The following is a 20,883-nucleotide window of genomic DNA, read 5'->3' as shown; positions in this document are numbered from 1 at the left end:
TCTCTGAGGTCTCCCGTTCTCGTTTTTCTTCTGTCTGTGTGTTTATCATTGAATCCATTTTCATTTTCAGATCTTGAACTGATTTTTGATTTCTTTCATCTGATTTTTTGTATATTCCTGAGTTTCTTCCATTGCCTCTTTATAGGTCTTCAGAGCTTGAACCGTTTTAGTTATTTCTTTCATCTGGTTGTTTGCATTTTCCTGCAATTTTTCCAGTTCCACTCTATGTGCTTCTTTTATGTCTCTCACCTGTTTGTCTGCGTCTTCCTGCATTTGATTACGAATTTTATTTGTTTCCTCCATTATCATCCTCATTACTAAGGATTTGAGGTCATTTTCTTGTATTTCCGTTGTATTTGAGTTCTCTGGGTGGTTTTCTTTGGGATAGCTGGAAACTGGAGACGCCATGTTGTTTTGGGGTTTTTTGCGTATGCTTTTTCGTTGTCCTTTAGACATCTTGCCGTCTTTGTTTTTGTTGGGTAGCTTCCAGAGTTGAATGGAGGGTGTCTGACGATAGATTCACTTGTTTTCTTACGATTTCCCTAGGCTGCGAGCTCAAAGCTTCACTGGTGTGGATGTTAGGAGGTTAGCCCTGTTGTTCTGGTCTCTCACCGCCAGTGATCCTCAGTCCCCCTCTGCTGTGGATCCTGCAATTGTTTTGGGTCTCTGAATGAGCGTTGGGTCAGGCCAAGGTATCCACAGCCTTCTGTGTTCCCTGCCAAGTCCAGCCAGGAGCACTGGGACCGAACCACGGGCAGAACTCAGCTAGATTCTCAGGGCCAGAACCGTCTGCCAAGCTCAGCTAGGGATTTTGGGCCCAAAATGCACACAGGGCCCAGCCAGAATTTTTGGGCTGGGACTACGCACCAAGCTCCACTAGGGCCTTTTGGCCCAAAGTGCGTGCTGTGGTCAGTTATTGACTCAGGGCCCGAACTGACCACCAATCTCAGCCAGGAATTCTAGATTCAAACTGTACACTGTGTCCAACCAGAGTCTTAGAGCTGGTGGAACCGAGAGCTCTGTCCAGCCTGTGCCACAGCAGGAGAACTGCGGCTGCTCTGAGTTAGCGCCAGTGGTGGAACAAGTGCTCCGCCCGCACTGTGTCCCCGCAGGGGAGCTGCCGCTGAGCTGAGGTGGTGCCTAGGATGGAACCGAGCACGTCACCAAGCCTGTGCCACAGCAGGAGAACTGCAGGTGCTCTGAGTTAGCGCCAGTGGTGGAACAAGTGCTCCGCCCGCACTGTGTCACCGCAGGGGAGCTGCCGCTGAGCTGAGGTGGTGCCTAGGATGGAACCGAGCACGTCACCAAGCCTGCGCCACAGCAGGAGAACTGCAGCTGCTCTGAGTTAGCGCCTGTGGTGAAACCAAGTGCTCCGCCCAGACTGTGTCACCGCAGGGGAGCTGCCGCTGAGCTGAGGTGGTGCCTAGGATGGAACCGAGCACGTCACCAAGCCTGCGCCACAGCAGGAGAACTGCGGCTGCTCTGAGTTAGCGCCAGTGGTGGGACAAGTGCTCCGCCCGGACTGTGTCCCCGCAGGGGAGCTGCCGCTGAGCTGAGGTGGTGCCTAGGATGGAACCGAGCACGTCACCAAGCCTGCGCCACAGCAGGAGAACTGTGGCTGCTCTGAGTTAGCGCCAGTGGTGGAACAAGTGCTCCGCCCGCACTGTGTCCCCGCAGGGGAGCTGCCGCTGAGCTGAGGTGGTGCCTAGGATGGAACCGAGCACGTCACCAAGCCTGCGCCACAGCAGGAGAACTGCGGCTGCTCTGAGTTAGCGCCTGTGGTGAAACCAAGTGCTCCGCCCAGACTGTGTCACCGCAGGGGAGCTGCCGCTGAGCTGAGGTAGTGCCTAGTGTGGAGCAGCATGCTCAACTAAGCCTGCGCCACAGCAGGGGAGCTATGGCCACGCTGAGTTAGTGCCTCAGGCAGAATTGTTTGCTGGGCCGGGCCAATACCCGGGACTCTGGGGCCGAACTGTCCACCGAGTCCAGTCTGGGTCCAAAGGCTCCACGCGACCCAAATCCTGCCCCGAGTCCCCTCTCCCGCAGCAATTCCCACCAGCCACCACACCAATCGCCTCCACCGGAAGGCTATGAGCTGCAAACCTCAGCCGCCGCTGCTGGTGCCGCTGGTGCTGCCGCCTCTGCCGCTGCCGCTCCGATCAGAGAAAAACCACGCTCCTCCCGTGTGCAGGGGCACGCAGGTCCTCCGCCCCCTGGTCCCTCCGAACCGTGGAGCACTCCTGCTGCCGTGATGTTCGGACCTCGGTGTTCCTGGCTCAGAAATCTGTGCAATTCCCTGAATTGTTCACTGGAGCCTCCAAACGCGGTCCACACTGCTCGCCGCCATCTTGGATCCTCCGATATTTATATTTTAATGGGGCTCTATTTATCAATTTATCAATTTATCAGCTTTTCTATAAATTATATTCTATGTAACCTACTATAGTGCCATTGTATGGACTACTTGCAACTACCTATTTCATCTTTTTTCTCTTACATCTGATATTGTCTTGCAGTCACTGCAAGTGTTAAGGTTGCCAGAAAAATATCCCCTTATAATTCAGCCTGATTCTTTTAATGGTTTCCCTCTTACTATCTAGTATGAAATTAAAAAAGCTTTACAGTATCACATTTTTAGGTCTCATTTCCTTATTTAAAGGCTAGTGATCATAAATACAGTCATAGTTACCTAACATTAATTTAAAAAAAGGATGATAATACATACATCAGGTATGGTTCCTAAAACGAAATTATTCTAAACATGACTCAGCGCTGCCTCCATGAAATATTTGGAGTAAAGTGACATGGAGGAAAGAGATAGGAGGCAGAGCCAGAATAAGAAGGAAGCATTTACTCGTGATGGAATTGGAAGATTTCATTTTCCCTAGGAATTAGAAACTAGAAATTCTCAACAGTACTATATTAAACTTCACCAGAATCATAAGTAGAGGTCATAATCCTGAAGGACTATGCTCTTCCTCCACCAAGAAAATAGCATTTCAATTGTACAAAACAACTTCTGGGAGAGATGTTATCTTTAATCCATTTATACAGCATTTGAGGATAGTGGCAAGAAAGTTCCTGTGCATAAAATTGACAGGTGAGTAAAGAATCAAAACATGCAGGCAAAAGCAGTATCAATTTGCTTAATTTAGGTACAGGATATGGAGGCAGATCTAGACATCAGGGGTGAACCAAAGAGCAGGATGAAGTAGTGTAAGATAGCAAAGGCTATATGAGGGCTAAAAGAACTGCTTGCATATACCCTGACCTAAAAAGGACAAATCGTGCATCCCAATTACTTTTCAAGATTCTTACATGCTGCCTTCTCTGGATATCTGAATTTTGTCTTTGATATATTCCAAGCAAGTACGAGCCAATGCTTCCTTTTCCAGCTGAACCACCCTAATATATTGCGAGGCTGACTTTCTTTTTTTTTTTTTCCTTTCTCTTTTTATTATTATTATTATTATTATTATTATTAATTTATTCTTGTTACATCTCAATGTTTATCCCATCCCTTGTATTCTCCCAAAAACTCTGAGGCTGACTTTCTATTGCTCCTTGTTTAGATTTTTATTTGGAGATTATAATGTAAATACATCATTTCCCTCTTCCATTTCCTTGCTTCCAATTCTCCCACATTGATCCTTCCTTATTCTTTTTCAATTCCATGGCCATTTTCTTTAAATTACACACACACACACACACACACACACACACACACACACACACCACAATGTATATATATTCCTACAAATATATGTGTATGCTTAGTCCACACACAGTTACTTTTATGTATATGATGTATATTCAGGGCTAACTACTTGGTATTGGTGTGTTCTTCGCCGTTGAAGACTGTTTCTCCTACTTTAACATTATTTAATTGCCTGTAGTACTTGTTCTAGGGTTGTGGTGGTTATCATGAGCCTCTCCCCTTCCAAATAAACATGTCTGTGTCTGTGAGCAAATGTCTGAGAGCAGGACATTTCAGAGAGTGACATATATATAGGATATCATATAGTAACAAAAGGATAAACTCCTATATTAATATCCATATGAATAAACATGGTTACAAAATTTTAAATATAGCATACAAACAGATGTAAATAAATGTTTACTTTAAATTATAGTTATTTCTTTTTTTATAAGGTCATGTTTCAGCAATGGTTAAAAGGAAGTAAAAAATCATTTATAGTTCCCACTGCAGAAACACAGGTACTTGACCCATTTCAAAAAGGCCTCAAAGAACATTGCACATATATATATATATTTCTAATTTTATTAATTTATTCATATTACATCTCGATTGTTAGCCCTTCCCCTGTTTCCTCCCATTCTTCCCTTCCTCCCATTTCTCTCCTTCTCCCCTCCCCTATGTCTGTGACTGAGGGAGACCTCCTCCCCCTATATATGCTCTTAGAATATCAAGTCTCTTCTTGGTAACTTGCTATCCTTCCTCTGAGTGCCACCAGGTCTCCCCATCAAGGGGACATGGTCAGAAAAGGGGCACCAGAGTTCGTGTGCGAGTCAGATCTCACTCTCCACTCAATGGTGGAGAATATCCTGTTCGTCGGCTAGGTCTTGGTAGGGGTTCGAAGCTTACTGCCTATATTCTCCTTGGCTGGTGCCTTAGTTTGAGGAGGACCCAAGGATCCAGATCTGCCTGTCATAAAGTTCTTCTGGTAGGTTTCTAGGACCCTGTGCGTCCTACTATTTCCCCTTTCTTCCATGCTACTCTTGCCAAAGTCTCAATCGGATGTCCTCTCCTCTGACCCACTTTCTTGGTAAGTATCCTTTGGACTAGTGTTTTGATAAAAGTGAGTATATACCGTTTGTCTCTTTTTGCTTCTGGGTGAACTCACTCATTATGATAATTTCTAGATCAATCCATTTGTCCACAAATTTCGGGAATTCCTCGTTTTTAATAGCTGAGTAGTATTCCATCGTGTAAATATACCACAGTTTCTTAGTCCATTCTTCTACTGAGGGACACTTAGGCTGTTTCCATGTTCTGGCTATTATGTATGGAATATACCCAGAAAATGCCCTACCACATAACAGACATATGCTCAACCATGTTCATAGCTGCTTTATACATAATAGCCAGAACATGGAAACTGCATATATTTTTTATTGTTTAGTATTAGAAAGCCAAATTCAAATGATATTAAAACAACTGCATTTTCTGGAAAAATAAAAGAGTGAATTGATTTGTTGAAAACCAATGACAATGAAATTTGTTTATCAAAATAAATGTGGCTCTAAAATTGTTACCCCTCCACTCACATCCTTAAATCATCAGATGCCTATTTGAGTGTATTCTTCTCACTACCATAGGAACTACAATGCAAAAAAAAGCCACAATTATCCTTTTTGCTTGGATTAATTCATTTATTTAAAAATTCTTGTTCAATGCAAAGAAATACTCTAAAATAGCCTTTGACTATGTAAATATATAAACAGGAAGCAAAAAAGACCCTTATTTTCAAGAAGTTTGTAATGCAACTAAACTGTACTGAACTGTCACTCTATAGTGGCAGACTCCACTGATAAAAATTATCCTTGTTCATTTACCTCTGCAATTATTATATACATAATATCAATAGGCCCAGAAGGTTGAATTGTCTGTTATTCAAGAGTACCCAATAGTCTGTGAGCAACTTGAGAAAAGTACTTGCAATTTTAACTGAAAAGAATCTTTCAGCTAAAATTTAGGGAGGTAAATCCCTACATTGATTGTCATTACAACTGATGATCATCTAGAATCTAACCCATGTGGGCTGGAGCCTTAACATCTTCATGACTGAATCACCATCCCCCACTTAAGTAACTTGAATAAAATTGACAGTCAATGATTGTCTACTGAGTTAAAAAATTAGTAAATCACCTCTTTTCTGATTTCTAGATTTTGATTCTTCCTATACTACTTTGTAAACTAAACCACTGTGTTCTTGTTCATTTTAAAAGATATGAGCTAAAAACTCAAGGGGAATACTGTCATATTTTATATCAAAACCTTTACACCAGTACAATTTGTAAAAGTTATTTTTATATTGGCACATTATCTTCTCAGTAGTGTTATTCTAGCTGTTTCAAAGATTTCCAGCTGGTATCCAGTAGGAAAGAGCTTCAGTCCTTTGAGTTCTGTTTATTGCTAAAATTATTGAATCCGTCTTGACTTCAATATTTCTTGACTTCCCACTCTTTTTCCTGGCTTTTTTAGTTTTTACACAAATATAACTCATCATTTTGAACTCTCAACTCCCCACCTTGGTTCTGCAATTGTGCCTGCCATTCTGAAACCTCTGTGGCTGTGATAACATTGCCCTGAGTTCTGTCCAGTCTTTCTTGTCTGCCTTCAGCAACTATACTTCTCAGAAGGTGCCACCAAATTTTAGAATTCTCCTTGGTGTTGGCTTACATCCCCCATTTTTTAAATCTAGTCCCTCTAGAGGATAAGTCAGATACACTAGGCAATAGTATTTCATTTCAGTGCATTCATAATAACAGTGGAAATAAACTGGTCAGTGTGCACTTCATAAAATTTCCTTAGTCACCAGGCTCTTTGCTACCTTCTTTCTACTAGATGAATTTATTATTTTTACTATATCATTTAAATATATACTTTCATGACATTCTTTTTCATTTACAATTAGAACTAGAAGGAATGAGAATCTAGCTAAACCTTAAGAGAATATAGAGCCTCTTACAGAAGTTGCTGTGGAGGACTAAGACCCTGAGACTAGAACCTATAACAATGAAGTTTACTGATGAGGTATTTTTTCCAGTCTAAATCAGAGGTTGAATGTCCAATTTCATTTGATACCACTTTCTGGGTAAAGTACCTGCACCTACATGTGATAATTTATCTTTCTCTCTTTGTTTTTAAAAAAGACATTACTTTTTTAATTAGAAATTTGTCATACAATGTTTATGATGACACTTTTCCTTCTTCCAGCTCCTCCAGAATCTCTTCACTCTTCACCTCCCCAACCACCCAAATGTGCATCTTCTTTCTCTCTCTCTTTAGAAAACATTAGGTGAACAAGACGCACAGAAACAAGAGTTTAAAAGATAAACAAAGACAAATCACACATGTACACATGCACAAAAGCACACACACACACACGACACATACAGAAAACCAAACCTACAAAAACACAAATCAGAAACCATAATATATAGGCAAAAGACAAAAAGTGCTCAAATAAAGCAATATGAGACAAAATTTCTATTAAAAAGACCATTAAGTTAATTTTGTGTTGAGCATCTACCTCTGGGTATAAGGCCTGCCCTTAAGTATGGCTAATATACCCAGTGAGACTCCATTGGAGGATTTTTTTTCCTTTGAAAGTGGACATCAATTGGAGTAGTTTCTTGGTTATGGATAGGAGTTTGTGCCTATTTCTCCTTCTCAGTTCTAGACCACTGTCTTGTTTAAACATATAAAGATCCTGTGCTGCCACAGTCTCAGGGAATTCATATGTGCATCTGTTCTGTTGTGTCTAGAAGATACTCTTGTCATCCATCCATTCAGTCTCTTTTATATATAGTCTCATTTTCTATATAGTTCCTTGAGCATGGAGGGGAAGATTTGATGATGGCACCTCATTTCAAACTGACTTTTCCAAGGACTCTCACTCTGCACATTGTTCAATTGTACGGCTCTGTGTTACTCCATATCTTCTACAAGAGGAAGCTTTTCTGATGTTGGTTGAGTGAGGCACTGATTTGCAGGTATAGATGAATGTTGTTAGGAGCCATTTTATAACTATGCTTCTTTAGCAGAACACCAATATTTGGTTTTCCCAATGTCCATGTCCTATTGGAGTCTTAGATTGCTGGCCACCTGATCAGTGTTGGTCACAGGTTCTATTGAGTACTCTCACAAAATTTGTCCCACTATTGTATCAGCAAATCATAGCGTTAAGCCATTGTTGTAGATCACAGGTTTTGTCACTGTTTTGATGGTTACTTTTCTTTTCTGCTAACATTCAAAGTGCATTCCAGTACTGTGAACATTAGCCCGCAAGAGTGAAGACTCTAATTAGGTACTAGCTCAACTTCTCCAAGTTCAGTGAGATATGTAAACATTGTTTTCAGCAATAGGGCCTTACAATCAGTTTAAAGAAAACAATAACATTCACAAAAGCTTAAGTCATTTGAGGATTTCCATGCTGCCCTTTTATGGCCAATAACTCAACTAGATGTAAGCCATTACTGACTGCAAGTTTTACTTGGTGAAGAAAGTTGGAGAAATTTCTTTCTTGTTTTTAGGTGACTCAAATTAAATTTATTTCATATGTGTATATACATTTTTAAATTTTATTACTTTATTCAGAGTACAACTCAATTGTTATCTCATCACTTGTATCCTCCCATTCCTCTCTCCCTCCTGCTTTCACCCTATTCTATTCCCCTAGGTCTATGACCGAGGGGGATCTCCTCCACCAATATATTGTCATAGGCTATCAAGTCTCATCTTGGTAGCCTGCTTATTCCTTCTTTGAGTGCCATCAGGCATCCACACCAAGAGGAGGTTGTCATATATGGTGCACCAGATTTCATGTCAGAATCAATCTTCACTCGCCACATAACTGTGGAGAATGTCCCATCCATTGGCTAGATCAGAGTAGGGGCTTGATGTTTACTACTTGTATTGTCCTTGGTTAGTGCAATAGTTTGAGCAGACCTCCATGGGCCCCAATCTACCCATCACAATGTTCTTCTTGTAGGTTTCTAGGACCCCCTGGGTCCTTCTATTTCCCCATCTCCTATATTTGTCTTACCTAGAGTCCCAGTGGGATGTCCTCATATCTATCCCAATCTCCTGGTAAGTGAAGACTTTTGCTGGACATGCCTTTTAGGCTAGTACCCAATTATAAGTGAGTATATACCATTCACATGTGTATATACATTTATGAAACTTCACTAGAACATTTCCATATGGCAACTCAAATGCCTTTTAATGTTAGTTGTTCCTTCTATATTTCCTCCCTTACCCTGTCTTTTCTATCTCCATCATTTAATCATAACACTACAGTTTTTTCCCTGTGTCTGCATAATAATACACTCAAATTTTAGCTTCCTTTGGAAGAAGTCCTCTCCTTTTCCTCAAAGCCCTTTACTCTATATCTAAACTTTGTGGTTATATGGACTGTAGCATCCCCACCAAAAGCTTAAATGTTAACATCCCCATATAAAAAATGCACACCATATTGTGTTTTAGTGTCTTGTTTACCTCATTCAGGATGATTTTTTCCTAACTCAGTCCATCATTTCCCCCTTTTATTTGCTCACTCCAACCGTTCTTATGTCTCCCACACATATCTTTTCTCCCTTTCTTAGAGTACTTTTGTTGAGATGCTTTCTCTTTTTATTCTTCTGTCATATATTGATTGTATTATGAATAGTTGCATTTAGCAGTTAATTATAGAATTTATTCAAATTAAAAAATGTGTTTTGACTTTTGCAAGAAAAATGATGTCATTTCCACATCCTAAACTTGTAGATGATGTTATGCCTGTGAATGGCCAACTCCTAATTCTGCCATTGGGGAAAGCATTGCTATTGATTATGTTTGCACGTGAGAAAAGTAAATTATTCTTCTTACAGAACATAGTGACAAGTAGAAACTTATTATCTAAAGAAACTATGTGTATTCTGGGCAATGAAGTAGGAAAGATTTTAAACAATCAGGCTTGTCATTTTGGCTTTTCAAGACTCTTTTAGTTACAAAATCTCTTCTATCATCACCACTTGTTTTGAAATAGCTATTTTTTTTTTTTTACTAATTTCTAATTTGACACAGTGGTGTAATGGGCACTTTACTGCCTTTACTACACCAGTCATTGTGACTACATATCAGTTAGGGGAGAGGGCACATATCTAAAGGTATTCTAATTAGAAGATTCATTTTTTTCTAATTCATCTTCAGGCCATCTCCTTACCTCTATGGAGAAGGAAACCAACACTCAGAAACCAAGTTGAGAGACAAAATAGAATGAGATAAGACTTATAAGGATGTGTATATGTGTGTGTGTATGTGTGATAGATACAGATAGATAAATAGAAAAAGGGAAAGGCCATAAAATAGCCAAGCCTTTGTTTCTAACTCTACAATATTTTAGTTACTGACTTCTATAAGCTCAGTTGTTTTTTCACCTTTTATTTTTATGAACTTTACACATAACCTTCTAAATATACTTCAATTATTTAGGCTACCTTACTTTTGTTTTCTATTACCATGGAAATTTTAGACTAATGTATTGTACTGGTTTAAAATTCATTATTTCATGGAAAACTAAAATTAATTAGACATAATAAATGGAATGTTTTAGTGTGTCATATTAAGTAAAATCAGAGTTAGCTTTTCCTATTTTTATTGTGTGTACACATGCATGCAAGAGCATACTAGGTCACTAACCAGTGAGTCATGCTCCAAAAATTTGAAAGCTATAGCACCTGAATGAGGTTCAATTTGTGCATTTCAAGGATGTAGGAAATCAGACTTGATTGCTTCATTGTAATAAACATCACAGGTCTATGGGAAGAGAAGAAAATGAGGAAAAAGACTGAGCCATTAAATGTCTCTCTTCTTACAGCAAAGTAGTGTATCCAAAGTCATACCATGTGCAATAATTCCTTCTTAAGAATTTGATGAAAACTATAAACCAAGAGGCCAGAAAGAAGTTTTCTTCAGTAGCTATAGCATCAGAAGTTGTAGAGGAATTCCAATTACCCAGACAATTGGCTTAGTGTGAAATTTCCATTTTATGCTAAATTGGAGAAAGGATCACAGGATGTTAGTAGAATCATGGCAGTCAAGATTGCACAATCATAGCAAGATGGTGCTTGTACAGAAAGACTCCTTTAGAAAAAAATAAAGCAAAATAGCAAGAAAACTTAGCTATGAATAGATACTTGACCTATTTCCCCCATAATCCTGAAAGAAAACAGTATCCTGATCACGGAATACAAGTTGCAATATGAGAGATTCAGTCACAAAATGGAATGCAGGATATTGAACAGCCTGGTTATTGAATAATTTCACTGAAAAGATGATTAGAGTTGCTGTAAGTTCAAGTGTTAGAAAATAAGCTTTACTAGGCAAAGGATAGAACATGCATGCCAAAAGCAATCCCTCACCTGAAGAGGGAATTTATTTTTGCACTCTTCAAATTATTTAGAGAAAAATTATGATTTCCCCAATAGAAAAAATGCTTGATAGATTCTGTGTGTACATAAAGTGGGGAGCAACTCTTGATTGAGATCCTAGAGTAGTATTTTCCAATAGAGTTGAACATCAAAGACAAAATAGGAGCACAAAAATGCAAAATGTGCCCCTTCTTACTCATGCACTTTGCCTGATTTCTTAATACTGATGTGTTAAAATGTAATCATACAGTCTAGTAGTTTATAATCTGTTGTGTTCACTTTTTATGTATATAAATATAGATTTAATTAGCTTTCTTTATACTTTTGCATTTACTTGGTTCATTTTTATATAAACAAAATTTGCATATTTATGAAATACTTTTCTTAAAGCTTTTAAAAATGGGATACATACAATAGAAAAATTGAGTTAAAGTATCATGATCTGTTTTCAACATGAATAATATCTGAAATTATTAAGCACATGTGATGAACTAAATGTTATTCTGATTATCTTTCATAAATTAATTCTATGAAGTTTAAATATTACTGTACTTTATAGATAGCAAAGGAAATGATGCTAAATTCATTCACTTGCACAAAATCATTTAGAAATTGCTATAAGGAGAAACCAGAATTAGCATTGTAGCACTATAATATTTTTTCTTTGTACTCATCAGAATCTCTAACATGTCAGTCTCCATGACTACTGGAAGTACACATTAACAAAATTTTTTACCTCTCTTTAGGATGTCCTTCCTTCTGTCCCAGTTTCCTGGTAAGTGAAGGCTTTCGTGGGACATGCCCCTTGGGCTAGTATGCAGATATAAGTGAGTATATACCATTTTACTCTTTCTGGTTCTGGGTTAACTCACTCATTATGATCATTTCTAGCTCAATCCATTTGTCCACAAATTTCGGGAATTCCTTGTTTTTAATAGCTGAGTAGTATTCCATAGTGTATATGTACCACAGTTTCTTTATCCATTCTTCTACTGATGGACACTTAGGCTGTTTCCATGTTCTGGCTATTATGAATAAGGCTGCTATGAACATGGTTGAGCAAATTTTCTTGCTGTGTGCTGGAGCATCTTCTGGGTATATTCCAAGGAGTGGAAAGGCTATGTCTTGAGGAAGCCCTATTCCCATTTTTCTGAGATAGTACCAGATAGATTTCCAAAGTGGCTGTACTAGTTTGCATTCCCACCAGCAATGAAGGAGTGTTCCTCTCTCCCCACATCCTCGCCAGCATGTGGTGTCGCTTGACTTTTTGATCTTAGCCATTCTGATGGGTGTAAGATGGAATCTCAGAGTTGTTTTGATTTGCATTTCCCTGATGACTAAGGAGGTTGAGCATTTCTTTAAGTGTTTCTCAGCCATTTGATAGTCCTATTGGGATTCTAGATGAGAGAAGCATGGGAGAAGAGCAAAGTAGAAGGATCCAGAGGGTCCTAGAAACCTACAAGTAGAACATTATGATAGGCAGATTTGGGCCCAGGGGTCCCGCTCAAACTAAGGCACCAGCCAAGGACAATACAGGCGGTAAACTTTAAACCCCTACCCAGATCTAGCCAAAGGTCAGAACATTCTCTACAGTTGAGGGGAGAGTGGGATATGACTTTCTCACGTACTCTGGTGTCTCAAATTTGACCATGTCCCCTGGAAGGGGAGACCTGGTGGCACTCAGAGGAAGGACAGCAGGTTGCCAAGAAGAGACTTGATACCCTATGAGCATATACAGGGGGAGGTAATCCCCCACAGGAACAGTCATAGGGGAGGGGAATAATGGGAAAATGGGAGGGAGGGAAGAATGGGAGGATACAAGGGGTGGGATAAACATTGAGATGTAACAAGAATAAATTAAAAAAAAGAAAGCAAAAAAAATTTTTTACTACTCTTATATGTAAGGAGATTGTGGGTTCTAATGGTGGGGAAGGCCACCTGAGGATCTAGTCACAGAGTTTTCCCTCAGCCTTTGCTCTTCCAAAGCTTTAGCCCTAGAACCAGTCATGCAGAAGGCTGAGAATGGAATGGAGGTGGAGGTGGCCGCCCCATCCCCACCTCCATGTTCTCTGTTGAGGTGCAGGGAGACCAGATTTTTACCCTTCTCTACAGGGACACAGCTCTTTGCTTTTATTCTCCCCCCAACACCCCAGGTTTGAGAAAGTGCAGGTTAGCCAGCACTTAGCTATAAAGCACCAAGAGTCTGTCTCTTTTCCAGTGGGAGAAGGGAGTCTTGCACTTAAGAGAAATCCAAATAGCCTAGTGTGCATAGTCAAAATAAAAACATCATGGAGACAAAGAGCTAGTTTAATTCACTAAACTAAAGTTCAGACTTAAAGATAAAAGGAGAGAAAAGACAAGGGGGCTAGGGCAAAAGAAAAGATGGGTTTTTATTTTTTATTTTTGATTTTCAAAAATTTTAATTTTATTAATTTATTCAGATTACAACTCTATTGTTATCCCATCATTTGTATCCTCCCATTCCTCCCTCCCTCCTGCTTTCACCTTATTCCCCTCCCCTAGGTCTAAGACCGAGGGGGACTTCCTCCCCCACTATATGGCCATAGGCTATCAAGTCTTATCTTGGTAGCCTGCTTATTCTTTGAGTGCCATCAGGACTCCCCAGCAAGGGGAAATGGTCAAATATGGGGCACCAGAGTTCATGTCAGAGTGAGTCCCTGCTCTCCACATAACTGTGGAGAATGTCCTGTCCATTGGGTAGATCAGAGTAGGAGTTCTATGTTTACTACTTGTATTGTCTTTGGTTAGTGCAATAGTTTGAGCAGACACCCCTGGGCCCCGATGCACCCATCAAGATGTTCTTCTTGTGGGTTTCTTGGACCCTCTGTGTCCTTCTATTTCCCCATCTCCTATATTTCTCTTACCTAGTGTCTCAGTAGGATGTCCTCACATCTATCCCAATCTCCTGGTCAGTGAAGACTTTTCTGGAACATACTTTTTAGGCTGGTGCCCAATTTTAAGTGAGTATATACCATGTGAGTATTTCTACTTTTGGGTTAACTCACTCATTATGATCATTTCTAGTTCCATCCATTTGTCCACAAATTTTGGGAGTTCCTTGTTTTTAATGGTGGAATAGTATTCCATTGTATAAATGTACCACAGATTCTTTATCCATTCTTCAATTGAGGGACATTTAGGATGTTTCCTGGGTCTGGCTATTATGAATAAGGCTGCTATGAACATGGTTGAGCAAATGCCCTTGTTTTGTGGTAAAGTGTTTTCTGGGTATATTCCAAGGAGTGGAATAGCTGGGTCCTGAGGAAGCTCTATTCCCAGTTTTCTGAGAAAGTGCCAGATAGATTTGCAAAGTGGTTTTATAAGTTGGCATTCCCACCAGCAATGAAGGAGTGTTCCTCTCTCTCCACATCCTCGCCAGCATGTGGTGTCACTTGAATTTTTGATCTTAGCCATTCTGATGGGTGTAAGATGGAATCTCAGAGCCATTTTGATTTGCATTTCTCTGATGACTAAAGACGTTGAGCATTTCTTTAAGTATTTCTCAGCCATTTGATATTCCTCTGTTGAGAATTCTCTGTTTAATTCTGAGCCTCATTTCTCAATTGGGTTATTTGGTTTGGTGATGTTTAATTTCTTGAGTTCTTTATATATTTGGAGATTAGACCTTTGCCAGATGTAGGGCTGGTGAAGACCTTTTCCCAGTCTGTGGGCTGTAACTTTGTTCTGTTGACAGTGTCTCCTGCATTACAGAAGCTTCTCAGCCTCATGAGGTCCCATTTATTAATTGTTGACCTGAAGGCCTGGGCTGTTGGTGTTCTGCTCAGGAAGATATCCCCTGTGCCAATGTGTTCCAGGCTCTTCACCACTTTTTCTTCTAACTGATTTAGTGTCTCTGGTTTTATGTTGAAGTCTTTAATCCATTTGGACTTGAGCTTTGAGAATGGTGACAAATATGGGTCGAATTGCATTTTTCTACATGTAGACACCCAGTTAGACCAGCATCATTTGTTGAAGATGATATACTTTTTCCATTAAATAGATTTGTCTTCTTTGTCAAAAATCAAGTAACTATATGTGTGTGGACTTATTTCTGGGTCTTCAATTCGATTCCATTGATCAACCAGCCTATTGCTGTGCCAGTACCATGCTGCTTTAATTACTATTGCTCTGTAGTATAGCTTGAGATCGTGTATGGAGATTCTTCCTGAGGATCATTTATTGTATAGGATTGTTTTAGCTATTCTGGGGTTTTTCTTTTTCCATATAAAGTTGAGAATTGATCTTTAAATGTCTTTGAAATATTGTGTAGGTATTTTCATAGGGATTGCATTGAATCTGTAAATTGTTTTTGGTAAGATGGCCATTTTTACTATGTTAATCCTCCTGATCCATGGACAAGGGAGATCCCTCCATCTTCTGTTCAATCTCTTTCTTCAGAGAGTTAAAGGTTTTTTTTTTCAGACAAGTCCCTCACTTGCTTGGCTACAGTTACCCCTAGATATTTTGTATTGTTTGTGACTATTGTGAAGGGTGTAGTTTTCCTAATTTCTTCCTCTGAGTGTTTGTCAGTTGTATATATGAAGGCTACTGACATTTTTGAGTTAATTTTGTATCCAGCCAATTTGCTGAAGATGTTTATCAGCTGTGGGAGTTCTCTGGTGGAATTTTGAGGTCACTTACGTACACTATCATATCATCTGCAAATAGGGATAATTTGACCTCCTCCTTTCTCATTTGGATCCCCTTGATCTCCTCTTCAAGAACTATATTGAAGAGATACGGAGAAAGTGGCCAGCCTTGTATAGTCCCCAGTTTTAGAGGAATTTCCTTGAGTATCTCTCCATTTAATTTGGCTAGCTGCATATAGCCTTTATTATATTTAGGTACGCTCCTTGTATTACCGATCTCTCCCAAACTTTAAATATGAATGGGTGTTGGATTTTTTCAAGTGGTTTTTCTGCATCTAAGCAGATGATCATGTGGTATTTTTCTTTCAGTTTGTTTATATGGTGGATTACATTGATGGATTTCCATATATTAAATCCTCCCTGCATGAGGGGAATGAAGCCTACCTGGTCATGCTGAATGATATCTTAGATATGTTCTTGTAGTCATCCTGTGAGTAATTTATTGAGTATTATTGCGTCAATGTTGATAAGAGAAATTGGTCTGAAACTCTCTTTTTTGGGGGGCTGGTGAGTATCAATGTGACTGTGGCCTCATAGAATGAATTTGGTAATATTCCATGCATTTCATCTTTTAGAGTAGCCTGGAGAGTATTGGTATTAGCTCTTCTTTGAAGGTCTGTTAGAATTCTGTGCTGGTTTTTTTTTGGTTGGGAGACAATCAATGATTGCTTCTATTTCAATAGGAGAAATAGGACTATTTAATTTGTTTATCTGATCATGATTCAACTTGGCAAGTGAAATCTGTCAAGAAAATTGTCCATTTCCCTTAGATATTCAAATTTTGTGGTATATATGCCTTTAAAGTAGGATCTTATGATTCTTTATATTTCTTCAGTGTCTGTTGTTATGTATCCCTTTTCGTTTCTGATTTTGATTCAGATAGTGTCTCTCTGCCTTTTATTTAGTTTGCCTAATGGTTTATGTATCTTGTTGATTTTCTCAAAGAATCAGCTCCTGGTTTTGTTGATTCTTTGAATTGTTCTCTTTGTTTCTAATTTATTGATTTGAGCCTTGAGTTTGATTATTTTTATTCATCTATTCCTCTTGGGTGTTTCTGCTTCTTCTTCTTTTTTTTTTTTTTTTTTTTTTTTTTTTTTTTTTTTTTTTTTTTTAGGGCTTGCAGATGTGTCCTTAAGTTGCTTATGTGGGATGTTTCAAATGTCTTTATAAAGGCACTTAGTGCTATGAATTTTCCTCTTAGCACTGCTTTCAATGTGTCCCACAAATTTGGATATGTCATTCCTTCGTTTTCATTGAATTTCAGGAAGTCCTTAATTTTTTTCTTTATTTCTTCCCTGACCCAGCTGTCATTAAGTAGAGAGTTGTTTAGTTTCCTTGTGTGTAGGCTCTTTGTTATTTCTGTTGTTGTTGAAGTTTAGCCTTAGACCATGGTGATCTGATAGGATACAAGGTATTATTTCAATCTTTTTGTATCTGTGGAGGCTTGCTTTGTGACCTATTATGTGATCAATTTTGGAGAAGGTTCTATGGGGTGCTGAGAAGAAGGTATAATCCTTTGTGTTTGAGTGAAAAGTTCTGTAAATATCTGTTAGATCCATTTGATTCATGGTGTTTGCTAAAGATGTTATTTCTCAGCATAGTTTCTGTTTCAATGGCATATCCTTCAAGTGAAAGTGGAGTGTTGAAGTCTCCCACTATTAATGTGTGGGGATTGATGTGTGGTTTAAGCTTCTTTAATAGTTCTTTTACAAATGTGGGTGCCCTTATATTTGTAGCATAGATGCTCAGAATTGTGATGTCTTCTTGGTTGATTTTACCTTTGATGATTATGAAGTGTCCCTCCTCATCTCTTTTGATAAATTTTGGTTGAAACTCTATTTTATTAGATACTAAAATGGCTAAACTAGCTTGCTTCTTGTGATTATTTGCTTGGAATATTTTTTCAGGCCTTTTCCCTTGAGGTAATGTCTGTTCTTGTGAGTGAGATATGTTTCTTGAATGCAGAAGGATGTTGGGACTTGTTTTTGCATCAATTCAGTAGTCTGTGTCTTTTTATTGGAGTGGTAAGACCATTGATATTGAGAGATATTAATGACAAGTGAATGTTAAGCCCCTTAATTTTTGATGTTGGTTCCAGTAGAGAGTTTGTGTGGTTGTGCTTTTGTGATGGTGTAGTTACCTATATACTGTGTAGTTTTTGTTGTGGCTTGTCCCTTTAGGGTGGAGTTTTCTGTCTAGTAACTTCTGTAAAGCCAGATTTATGGATAGGTACTGTTTGAATTTGATTTTTTCATGGAATATTTTGTTTTCTTTCTCAATGGTTATTGATAGTTTCACTGGGTATAGTAATGTGGCCTGGCATCTGTGGTCTCTTAGGGTTTGCAGGACCTCTGTCCAAGTCCTTCTGGCTTTTATGGTCTCTGCTGAGAATTCGAGTGTAATTCTGATATGTTAGTTTGCCTTTTTTTTTTCTTGCTGCTTATAATATTTTTCTTTGTTCTATATATTTTGAATTTTTATTATTATGTGTTGGGAAGATTTTCTTTTCTGGTCTATTCTATTTGGTGTTCTGTAGGCCTCCTGTATAATTATATGTCTCTCCTTTAAATTGGGGAATTTTTCTTCTATGATTTTATTGAAGATATTTTCTGGGCCTTGGAGTCTTTCCTCAATGCTTATTATTCTTGGGTTTCGTCTTTCCATGGTGTCCTTGATTTTTTGGATATTTTGTCTGAGGAATTTTTCAGATTCAGCATTTTCTTTGATGATTGCTTTGAGTTCTACAATTGTATCTTCTAGTCCCGAGATTCATTACTCCATTTGTTGGATTCTGTTAGAGAAGCTCACTTCTTTGTTGCTTACTTTCTTCTCCACGGTCTCTAGTTCCTGTTTTTCTTCTGTCTGTGCTTTTATCACTGTTTCTATTTTCATCTCCCGATCTTGAACGGTTTTATTGATTTCCTTCATCTGGATGTTTGTATTTTCCTGATTTTCCCCCCAGTGCTTCTCTATAGGCCTCTTTTATGTCTTCCACCTGTTTGGCTGTGGCTTCCTCCATTTGATTATGGATTTTATTCATTTCCTCCATTATCATCTTAATTACTAAGGATTTGAGGTCATTTTCTTGTATTTTGATTGCGTTTGACTTCTCAGGGTTGCTTTCTTTGGCATAGCTGGGATCTAGGGATGCGGAGTTCTTTTGGTTTTTGTTGTATGCATTCTTACACTGTCCTTTAGTCACCTTGCTATCTCTGATGTTGAATAGTAGCATCTGGTGTCCTTCACTGGTCATTGAGAGTGGGTAAGTGGTGATGTGGGATTATAGGTCACATGCCCTTGCCTGTGGATATCAGAGAGTTCTTCTCTGGAACTGTCAGGCAACCTGGTATCTGTTCCAGGAGACTTTGATCTACACCCTAAGCTCCTGACTGGGTCAGCAGAGGTAGGCTTCTGCCTGATTCCGCTCATGCTACTGAGGGAATTCAGACCAGCTGTGTTGGGGGCCGCTGTTTAATTTTTTTCCTTGACCCCTTGGAGCCTCTCCCAAGCCTATAGGAGACCCAGCTGGACCATGGGGACTGTGGCTTTATCTGCCCAATTGTCCAGGCCTGGCATGTGGTGGTTGGCAGATAGGTTCCTGCCCGGATCAGTCCAGATAGTGATTAGTCTAGATTGCGCACCTTTGGCGGCTCAGTCCCACAGAACCGTGGCTGCAACTCTGACTCCCCTCCAGACACCCAGGGCAGTCAAGCCTCTCCCACAAGCATGGGAGTCCCTGCTGGGCCATGGGTACTGTGGCTTTATCTGCTCAATTGTCCAGGCCCGGACCGCTGTGGTCCACAGACAGGTTCCTGCCTGGAACAGTCTAGAGGGTGGACCAGTTTAGATTATGCACCTTTGGTGGTTTAGTCATACTGAGCTGGTACCAGAATTCATACACCTTTCCAGACCACTCAGGACAGTCCAGCTTCTCCCAGGGGCATGGGAGACCCTGCCAGGCTGTGGGGACTGTCCTGACTGGGTTCTATCAGCCCAATTTTATAGGCTTGGTCAGCTGAGGCCTGCTGCCTGGCTCTTGCTGTACCCGCCCAGACCACCAGGCTCCTGTGGACTAGGGTGGGGACGGTGGGGGTGTCCAATGACAGATTCACTTGTTTCCCTGTGACTTCCCCAGGCCAGGAGCTCCAGTGTTCCACCATAGCACACACTGCACCTGGACTATAGAGGTCGGCTCCAGTACACAGGTGGGTTCCATTCCAAAGCCTGGAGAGTGTGTTCAGGTCCTCTGTGGGCTGCTGTTTGCCCGGGGGTCAGACCCTCCTGTGGTCTGCACTGTGCGAGACCCCCTCACCTAGTGTTACCCAATTCTTACACTCTGTGGCCCGCAATCTGGTCCCTGGTCTTCATGCAGTAGATCAGATACAGTGCGTGATAGGCAGGGCCATCTTGGAAATTGACCTCTCTGTTTTTAGCTGAGGTATGTCAATTGCAGGAGGTATACTCATGGCATCTCCTAGGGTTTGCAGTTGTGAAATGTGTTTCTTAAAGGAGGCAGTTTTTGACACCTTTGGCCCAAAGTCTCTGTGGTTTGCTTTAGAATGTGCTTCTGAAAGGAGCTAACCTTTTGACACCTTTTGGTCCAGATCTATGTGAACTGCCCATAGCAAGAAAGAGACAATTTCCTATTCAGAGCCCAGTAAGCTAGCTTACTGGAAGGATATTTCTCTGAACCTAGGCTAGCTGGCGATGGCCCACAGGTGGACTCTTGGGACTTTTTCCTATTTCTTTAATTTTTGAGTTTATAATATGATTTTAACATATTCCTTCCTATTTCCCCCTCCAAATCCTCCATATACTCCTTACTCTAGTCAACTTGCAAAGTACGCCACCACTCAAAAATCATAGGTTGTTCTTTGTTACTTATTTATTCATTTTTAAGACCAGTGAGTTTTTTGTAATAAAGATTGTGAAAGATAATAGTTTTTAAACAATATTTTATTAGCTCTCTGAAAAGTTCCTACACATAAGCAATGTACTTTGATTATAGCTGTCCATCATTCTCCTACAGTCTAACCCAGAAAGAATCCTTCTA

Source organism: Acomys russatus, chromosome X, assembly GCF_903995435.1.
Source record: "Acomys russatus chromosome X, mAcoRus1.1, whole genome shotgun sequence".
In the NCBI taxonomy this organism is placed as follows: Eukaryota; Metazoa; Chordata; class Mammalia; order Rodentia; family Muridae; genus Acomys; species Acomys russatus.
Note: the sequence above shows the minus strand (reverse complement) of the source record.